Raw genomic sequence first — 10,811 nt, forward strand, 5'->3', positions numbered from 1 at the left:
TTTTCTTTTTAACCGGAATCTATCACATAATATTGTGTTGTTTTCATCAATCAATTACTTTAAGAGGTGTGTTTAAACAATTAGACATGTAAAGAGGGGATGAAAATTAACACTGTATCTCTCTACTCCTTATTTTCCAATGATTGGCATTAAGCATAAATAGTACTAGGTGATTCCCCGCGTTTTGCTGCGGAAATTCCTAAGTAACTTTTAATATTTTTTTTAATAATCGAGCTAAAAGTAAAAATTATATTAGTTATTAACAATAAATAAAACTGATTTGTCAGACTAGTATGAGATTGTATGAGATTGTAGATGAAATATGATATTGTACACAACAAGTCAAATCATACACAACAAGCATTCTTAATTTGGTTTGCACATTTTGCAAATAGCGTTGAAAGGCTAACTTAATAAAACTTTATTCCAAGGTCAAAACTCAGTAGACCTAATCATGGCTTAGGCAGCTTGCATCTCTTGACGATGTTATCTTCATAGTTCTTCATCTCTCCTTAGGAATTGACTGGCTGGGAGAGCTCCCTCGTCATTACTTGTGGTCGATCATATCCATCACGTACATACTGAAAGAGAACTCTAAGAACTCTCTCCGAATTGATTTGTTGATCGAGCTCTCTCTTGGTTATTTGCTGTGGCAGTGGATCCACTTCGACATCGACTGATTCATAAGATGCCATGAGTATTGTAGCACTAGTGAGTCTCATGGGCTTATACAAAGAAGGAGGATCGTGTGTTAGGGGAGAGGTAAGGAGAGGGAGGATTGTGTGGAAGGAGATGATTTGAGGATATATTTATCGACAGATGGGTACAAGGAATCAATGATTTTTTTATGATTCATTTGCATGTTGGAGGAGAAAATCATGACAAAACTAGGTGGGACTCATATGTAAATAGACACGCTCCAATAGAAATACAGTACTTTTGCGCATGCCACTATGCAACAGAATTGAATGAGCTGTCACTCATTCTCACCCCCGCCGCAAATTTATCTCATTATATCAATACTGGAATTTAATATTAAAATTTATAAACATTATTAATATTTGATAATGTATAAACATAGAAAATATATTTCCAGACATCACATACCATATCGTTCACAAATATATATTCACATTGTTTTCATCTTGCTTGTCAGTGAGTGATTACAGCGTGGCTAACTCCTATGATATGTTAACAATTGTTGTTCATGGAGTTAAAAAATGGCCATGGTAGCCTCAGAAGAAATGAAAAAAGATCTATAAATTCGTTTTTGCACTACGTGACCAATAGTTTGACATACGTGTTAAAAAGTCAGATGTTTAATATTAAACAATTTCAAATAAAATTAACCCGCATATAAAGTCAACTTTTCTATAAAAAATATACAAATTTGGCATACAATACTATTTCTTTTTTAATATTGGAATTTATAAAAAAATATTTATTAAGATTGGATGATGGATACACATCTCTGCTAATATAAAAATATATTTTTTAATGTCACATGAAAAGGAATAGGTCCAATAAAAAATCTCTATTTCTGAAAGTCCCATTCGCATGGCAACATGCATGCGGAGATGGATGGAAGGAATAATTCCAATCTAATTTGTACGGTTTATATGCATGTAGAATAATTCTAATTTGTACGGTTTATAGTGTGCATGCATGCATGCAGAGATGAATGGAGGGAATTAGTCCAAAACTAATTTATTTTTACGCCTTTTGCACTCCAACAAAGCACCACTGGTTATAAATAACCAGTGTTGGGTGAGGCCTCTAACAAAAATACCGGAAATCCTCCTACTATCGCCGACCTCCAAAATTATCCTACCTTTGTCAGCTGATAAGGCACTACGATCCTCCTCATTGCTATTTCCATTTTCATCTTTAATTCACATTCTTGCATGTATCATTGTGTTCATATAAATATTTGTAGAAACAATCAGTTTCACGTTCCAGCAAGTTCAAGATGTCGGCTGCCATGGGGAGTAAGTCAGGTGGCGGGAGAGGGCAGTGGTACCACCAGTAACAAAGTCAGTGAACAGGTAAATGAGCCAACAGTGAACATGGACTCCATAGATGATGGGGGTTAATTGGATCCATGCCACTGTAAATGTGGCAAATCAGAAAAATGCCACTATTATTTACCTTATTGTCTGGGTGCCACTAAAAAAAATTAAAATTGGATCTATGCCACTCCCGTCACTATTTCCGTCCTACTCTCTCACGTTGTCATCCTCCTCCGTCGCGTCTGCACGCTGAGAAGGCGAGTGACGAGGACAGTTGCGTGGAGGGGAGCGGGCGCAGCCGCTGCCGGCGAGGACGCTCGCGGGGAGGTCGCAGAGGGCCGCGGCCGCCGCCGAGGACACTCGTGGAGGCGGGCGCGGGCGCAGCCGCCGCCGGTGAGGATGCTCGCTGGAGGTCGCGGAGGGACACGGCTGCCGGCATGGACGGTCGCGGGCGCCGCCGAGGACAGTTGCGAAGGCGGGCGCGGGCGCCGCTGGCGAGGATGTTCGTGGGGAGGTCGCGGAGGCGGGCGCGGGCGCAGCCGCCGCCGGCGAGGACGCTCGCGGGGAGGTCGCGGAGGGGCGCGGCTGCCGGCGAGGACGGTCACGGAGGCGGGCGCGGGCGCGGGCGCCGCCGCTGGCGAGGACGGTCGCGAGAGCGGCTGCGGCCGCCGCCGGCGAGGGCATGCTTTCTTCCTACTCTTGATTTCTTCTTCCACCAGAGAAATCAATGAATGCTGCAATGTTGCTGCCATAGTGCCATTGCTTGCCTGCTCTGCTTCTGCTTGTTGTGCTTGTTGCTTGCTGGTTGCTGGCTCTTGCTGCTGCCGTCGGCCCGCTGCGTTGGCCCGCCTGCCATGCATGCTGTCTATTGGCCGGCTATCTCACCGCCGTCGTGCGGTTGCTTTGGCTCAGCACCAGCGCACAGCCGTCCTGATCGGCCCATCCGCCGTCGAGACGAGGACAACGAGAAGATGAAGACGGAGACGGCGGAAAATGTGATGGATAGGACGGAAATCGTGATGGAGTGGCATGGTTCTAATTTTAGTAGATTATAGTGGCATCTACCTGATTTCATGAATAGTAGTGACATTTTTCTAATTTGCCATATTTGCAGTGGCATGTATCCAATTAACCCTAGATGATGTACAACTTCCTTCAAATCCAAACACAAAGAGTGAGAACCATGAATACATGAAACAACATAGAATTGTCAGAATCCATTTGGACTATATGTATGATACCAACCATCGTGTTGAGAGTGACATGGAAGAATAGAAGTGCATGTTGGAATATATAAGTTATACCAAGATAACACCATCCTTTAAATTTATTAAATAATAGTGAGATATATGACCTCCTCAAGTACCAATAAAGCCGTCTTTGTTTTCTTGAGTCTTATGCATGCCAATAAAGAAATCTTTCATGTGGACTAGATTATTTTTATGATACAATTTTAATTTAGCATGTGCAAATGGTTTGACAAAAAGTGTATCTTCCAATTTGTTCTTTCTAAGCGCTAATTTTGTTCTTCCATAATCAGGGAATCTCGGGACAAATTCAAACATATAGTTGCCTCATGACATTGCCATATGGGACAATCATAGATATGGACGTGCTGATGGTCAAAAATAATTTATTATTACATTGCTTATGCTTTTAATTTTTGCAGATTTTGCTGGGGTCATAGCTAATGTGGGGCCAAAAGGACTGCAGTCTGGCTTAGATTATGGGCGTGAGAGATGTAGCACTATTAGATATTTGGTACTAAAGATGCTCAATATTCTTTACCCATATATTTTAATAATTTCATACTTAAACCACCAATCTTATTGCACCTTGCAGCTATGATATTGGATTTCTTTTGATGCTAGGTGATAAAGGATATTATTAGCGAGATATGCTAATGAGAGCAGAAGTAGAAAGGTCAATCATTGTTACAAGATCTGTAGAGTTTAACCATCAGACAAGTACGTACATGTGCGAGCATGTGTCTTTTCTCCTTTTTCGCAAAATTCACCAACAGATATGTGTATAGACATGTACATACTCGTCTAATGATTAATCTCTACAGAACTTGCAACAACGATTGACCTTTATATTTCTACTCTCATTAGAATATCTCGGTAATAATCTCCTTTATCACCAAGCATCAAAAGAATCCAATATCATGGCTGGAAAGTGCAATAAGGTTGGTGGCTTAAATATGAAATTATTAAAATATAATAGTAAAGAATATTGAGCATCTTTAGTACCAAATATCTAATAGTGCTACATCTCTCACGCCCATAGGCCAATCCGGACTAAAGTCCTTTGGCCCCACATTAGCTATGACCCCAGTAAAATCTGCAAAGAATAAAAGCATAAGCAATATAATAATAAATTATTTTTGAACATCAGCACGTCAATACCTATGATTGTCCCATGGGGCAATGTCATGAGGTAACTATATGCTTGAATTTGTCCTGAGATTGTCCGATTATAGAAGAACAAAATCAGTGTTTAGAAAGATTACATTGGAAGATACATTTTTTATCAAACCATTTGCACATGCTAAATTAAAATTTTATCATAATAATAATCCAGTCCACTTCCAAGATTTCTTTACTGGTACGTAAAAGACTTAAGAAAACAAAAACTGCTTTATTGGTACTTGCGGAGACCATATATCTCACTATTATTTAATAAATTGAAAGGTGGTGTTATCTTTGTATAACTTATGTATTACTACTTGCACTTGTATTTTTCCATATCACTCTCAACACGATGGTAGGTATCACATATATAGTCAAAAAGATTCTGACAAGACTGTTGTTTCATGTATTGATGTTGCTCACTCTTTGTGTTTGGATTTGTACGAGTATCTACGTCATCTATGGAGTCCATGTTTACTGTTGGTCCATTTATCTATTCATTGACTTTGTTAATGGTGGTACCACTACCCTCTCCCGCCACGCGACTTACTCCTTAGTGCAGCCAGCATCTTAAACTTGCTGGAACGTGAAACCGATTGGTTTCTACAAATATTTGTGTGAACACAATGATATATGCAAGAATGTGAACTAAATATGAAAATGGAAATAGCAAAGTGGAGGATCGTAGTGCCTTATTAGCTGACAAAGGCAAGACAATTTTGAAGGTCGACGATAGTAGGAGGATTTCTGGTATTTTGCTTGGAGGTTTCACCCAACACCGATTATTTATAGCCAATGGTACTCGTTGGAGTACAAAAGGCGAAAAGATAAATTAGTTAGGGACTAATTATCTCCATTCATCTTTGCATGCATGCACGCTATGAACCATACAAGTTAGAATTATTCCGCATGCACGGGAGATTGAAATCATTCCTTCCATCCATCCCCGCATGCATGTTGCCATGCGAATTAAACTTTCCAAAAATAGAGATTTTCTTATTAGACCTATTCCTTTCATTGTGACATTAAAAAACTAAATTTTATATTAGTAGAGATGTGTATCTATTATCCAATCTTAATAATATTATTTATAAATTCCAATATTAAAAAAAAGAAATAGTATTGTAAGCCAAATTTGTATTATCTTTTTTTTAAAAAAATTGACTTGATATGTGGGGTAATTTTATTTGAAAGTTTTTAATATCAAACATGTGACTTTTTAACACGTATGTCCAACTATTGGTCACGTAGTGCAAAAACGAATTTATAAATCTTTTTTCGTTTCTTCTTAGGCTAGAAGGCCATTTTTCAACTCCATGAACAACAATTGCTAACAAATAATTTTCGAACTAATTTATGCATTAATATCCTCGTCTAGGAATTAGCCGAGGTGCATGAAAGGACAATTTAATATACAGAATATCATAATAAGTAAAGCGATAAAATACTTACAGAAGAATAACTTAGTCCTCACCACGAAGAAAATTGCAGCGGAAAAATAAAATCTAGCGAAGCTTCAACTCAAATAGGATTTAAGACAAAGGTTTTCTCCTTCTGAATCCTTTGTCTCCAAGTGAGGTTTGATGATTATTGCAAGGCGAGTATATGAAATACTTCACAAAGCACACAACAAGTATGCAAGTGCACAGCGATAATATAGGATGGCATAATATAGGGTTCATTTGCAAAAGAAGCATTTGGCAAAGAGTTGAGAATTTGTAAAACAGTAGAGTAATTAATTAAAAGGTATTAATCCAATGATATACAACATACCTGTTGCATATGCCCCACCATATCTGAACAACCATGCTCGGTTGAACAGACCCAATCTCCAAACCAGGAGCTAAACCAAAGCATCATCATTTATCACATTATTATTTTTAATGAATATTCTGGTACTAATCACGAAAAAACATTGTTAGGCTCGCCCCATAACCGGAGGTGTATAAATTTACCCACAAGACATAGCCCATAACATGTAGCCATGCCATCAGTAGCACCACGATACCTCGAAACAGGATTGTGACAAGACACCTCGCATGACACAATTAAAAGCAATGCACTATCCCCGGATCATAGTCACCCTTTTTAAAGGGTATAGACTCCCCAGCAACCCTGTGGACTCTCTGCCACTTCTCAGTCTGGCACTCCACAATGAACCATATTGCTATACAACGCATCCAGACGTTGCTCACGTTGGCTTATGTCTGAGCCTTTACGAGTAGGATCAACAGTAGTTGAATGACAACAACCCTCTCGAGGACATACCTGGGCGACTGAGGCTCTTCCTAATGGAAGAAAGGACATCAAGTGTTAGGATGGATGTAATTCTTGAATTTCTAGCTCTCTACGTGAGGAACGGAGCTGTACTTCTGATGGAACCCTACCTTTAGGAGGGGGCACTTTGTTCCTATCTTGACTCTATCCGAGCAATGGATGATTTCTCTATTCTCCTGGATGATTTCTCTATTCTCCAGGCAGCTTATCAGGATCTGTGGGATCATGAGGAATGATAAGTTTTCTTCCGTGATGTGGTTTCCCACAACCGTGATTTCCTGGAAGCTCAAAGCATGAAAGGAATGTGGATTGAGGTGGAATGGAAATTGCTATATTCAAAGATAGAACGAGCCCAAGCAAGGCTCGAAAGAACCGAATTCCAACCCACTCTTTTGTTCTTCCAATTAGAAGATCGAAAGAGGGAGAGGGAGGAATAATATGCTTCAGAACCATTATCATTATCACAACAGTAGTTTGCGAACTGGTCGTTAATTGTCATCAGCATGGCCACCAAAACACTATGCTCACAACTCACCATTATCAGGTTTTAGCTGGCGATTATTTAATTAACCAATCATGATTTACCATCACGAGCTACCATTAAATAGCCATCATTAAGTAATTGTGAAGCATTCATTATCCCAATAGTGTGCTAATGTTTCTAAGCATGGATAAACAATTACATCTAATATATAGCTGAACCAATATATAAGGTCCAACCTAGTCAAATTATAACCCATAAGATAATAAAATCATCTTCGGCCATAATATGAGAAAAAAGGCTCACCACCCAATGACATTCGAAAATAAATACATATTTGATTGAAATAGAGAATTTTAAACATGTGTTCAGCATTCTCAAAGGGTATTTTGGATCTGTGTGACTTGCCTTACAAATAAGCATCTTCGTCTTCAGGAACTTCTCCAGTGAACGAACGATCCTTCATAAACAGAACGAGAGAAAACACTAATAGAAACCAAATAAACAGTACAACTGAAGTTCATAAATGAGTAGAGATATATGAATTATGAAACTTGAACAAGCTCATTCCGAGTTCATATGAATTGAAACTTGAACGAGCTCATTCCGAGTTCATATGAATTAATTATGAATTACTAAAGTTTTAATAATAAAACCCTATAAAAACGAACTAAATGATTTACTGCATCATATTTAATTATGTTTGTACGCAAAAGTAGAGGAATATGACGTCAGCACTAGGAGAGAAGAGAGATAAGGTTGATGACAGGTGGGACCTACTAGTCATGGAGCCGCTACCATGAACCAAGTCCACAAAATGGTCCACGGGTCCACGGGATGGATGGCTCAGATCGATCTTGACCGCCAGTTGATTGAGATCCAACCGATTAGATTGAAGCTGATCCAAGGTTTAGATCGGCTCCCACGTGGACAGAATGATGACGTGGCGCTGAGGTGGTGGTAATTTGGCAACGACGTGGAAGCCATGCGGGATCGACGCGGGCCGGCTTAGGAACCGAGGGTCGCCGGCGAACGGTGGTGCTCCGGCGGAAACAGAGGGCACGGGGAGGAAGAAGGGACCGAGGCGATCCTTACCACTACTTACACGATGACACATGGCGAAGGGAGACACCGGCGGCGAGCTCCAAAGGGCGGCGAGCTCGGGTCGGCGCAGGCGGCGGCTTTCCGGCGACGGGCCGCGGCATCGAAGGGGTAGACGGGCTTCTCCTCGGCGCTGCGATGACGGGGATGGCGACGGCAAAGGTTCGGAATGGCGGGAACAACGGTGGGTGACGGCTGGAGGTCGACGGGAGGCAGCGGCGCTCGGGTTCGTTTGGGTAAGCGGCTTCCGGCGGTCTTCGGCGCAAGGGAGCCGGCGGCCGAGGTAGCACTTGTCCTTGTGCAGCCGAAGGAGGCGACAGCGCAAGGCGGCGTCGACCAGAGGGGCGGCGCGACGCAACGTGGCCGGAGTTGGCGGCGGAGAGAGTGCAATCTCGCGGGGAGAGGTGGCTAGGGCACGGCGGCTCGGGGGAAAGGAGGGTACCAAAGAGGAGATCTGGGGCATCTTTATATAGGCGGAGGAGGTAGAGATCGAGTCGTATTTGAGGGATTCGGTCAAGGAAAATTAGTTCGTCGGGATAAGAACGGGGCAGAAATTCGCGCGATTTACTTCGCGAAAATTGGGGTTTCTTCGGGGAAGCCTAGAGGATTCCGTTTCCGTGATCAATTTTGGATGAGGAGCAACGGCGCGGGCGGATTTGGTGGAGGAGACTGTGTTGCAACGCACGGGCACGGGGAGTGAGGCTGGCTGGAGGAGGAAGACGGCACTGTGCCGAGTGGACCCGAAGCGTCAGAGAGAAGGGAGGTAGAGGGTTGCAAAGGAGACTTTTCTTTCTCTCTAGGCCGGACGAGAGAGAGGGGCGCGGGCTGCGGGCTGAGGAAGGTAGACAGGAGAGGAGTGAGCCGGATTTGGCCCGAGGGAAGGAAGAAAGATTTTAATTCCTTATTAATTTAAATAAATGTTGAAATGTTGTTTCACTTATTAAATATACTTCCAAAGCTCAAAAAATTACGGGAAGAATATAGAAAATACATGAACACTCAAAGTATTTAAGAGAAGTTTTATCTAGCTCAACACTTACTTTAATTATTAAAAAAATACCTAGAAATTTCTTTTTCACAACAATTTATAATTTAGCGGTTTTTAGGGTCTGACAGTTATCCGCATCGTAACCTCTCACTGACAAGCAAGACAAAAACAATGTGAATATATATTTGTGAACAATATGGTAACTGATGTCCAGAAATATATTTTCTATGTTTATCCATTATCAAATCTCAATAATGTTTATAAATTTTAATATTAAATTCTAGTGCTGATATAATGTGATAAATTAGTGATGGGGTGAGAATGAGTGACAGCTCATTCAATTCTGTTGCATAGTGGCATGCTTATAAGTATTGTATTTCTATTGGAGTGTGTCTATTTACATGCGAGTCCCACCTAGTTTTGTCATGATTATCTCCTCCAACATGCAAATGAATCATCAAAATTCATTAACACCTTGTACCCATCTGTCGATAAATATATCCTCAAATTATCTCCTTACTTCCACACAATCCTCCCTCTCCTCACCTCTCTCCTAACAGACGATCCACCTTCGTTGTATAAGCCCATGAGTTGATGAAATACTAATGGCATCTTATAAATCTGTTGATGAAGAATTGGATCCACCGCCACAGCAAGTGACCAAGAGAGAGCTCCATCAACCAATCAATTCAGAGAGAGTTGTTAGACGAGTGTTGACAAGTGCTGTTATACGCAATGGATAAGATCGGCCACAAGTGATGACGAGTGTTTTTTTTTACGGTTAAACAGCAGGAGAGGCTCCTATTGTGCTATATTAATAAATAATAATATGTACATAAGTGAGAGAATACAAGAGAGGGAGGGAGAAAGAAAGGGGAGTAAAAAAGAAAGAGTTCTATCTAATAGAATGTATCCATGATGGCCAACTTGGTTTGATTGTAGCCTTTACTTTGTGCATATGCCGAGTAAATTCCTCCTTGAAGTGTTCATACTTGCACTTGTATTTTTTCCGTGTCACTCTCAACATGATGGTTACTATCGTACATATAGTCAAAAAGGATTCTGACAGGTCTATGTTGTTTCATGTATTGACGGTGTTCTCTCTTTGTGTTTAGATTTGTAGGAGGTTATACATCATCTATGGAGTCCATGTTCACTGTTGGTTCATTTACCTGTTCACTGAACTTTGTTGCTGGTGGTACCGCTGCCTCTCCCGCTACCTGACTTACTCCCCATAGAACCCGACATCTTGAACTTGCTGGAAGGTGAAACTGATTGGTTTCTACAAATATTTGTATGAACACAATGATACATGCAGGAATGTGAACTAAAAATGAAAAAAAAAAGCAAAGGAAAGGATAATAGCACCTTACCAGCTCACAAAGGTAGGGTACTATTGGAGGTTGACGATAGTATGAGCATTTCTGGTATTTTAATTGTAGGCTTCACCCAACACCGGTTATTTATAGACAGCGGTGCTTGTTGGAGCGCAAAAAGGAGAAAAGATATTAGTTGGAGACTAATTCACTCCATTCATCTCTGCA

The 10,811-nt window shown here is 40.9% G+C and overlaps 1 long non-coding RNA gene across 1 annotated transcript; it reads right to left on the reverse strand.

The window, feature by feature from the left end:
- Window positions 1-6,460: 6,460 nt before the first annotated feature.
- On the reverse strand, window positions 6,461-6,945 carry LOC112939860 (uncharacterized). The gene is made up of 2 exons (XR_003243750.2): window positions 6,808-6,945; window positions 6,461-6,708 (listed from the first exon to the last, which is right to left on the reverse strand). It is a non-coding gene; the product is annotated as an uncharacterized lncRNA (long non-coding RNA).
- Window positions 6,946-10,811: the final 3,866 nt, after the last annotated feature.

Source organism: Oryza sativa, chromosome 8 (assembly GCF_034140825.1).
Source record: "Oryza sativa Japonica Group chromosome 8, ASM3414082v1".
Lineage (NCBI taxonomy): Eukaryota > Viridiplantae > Streptophyta > Magnoliopsida > Poales > Poaceae > Oryza > Oryza sativa.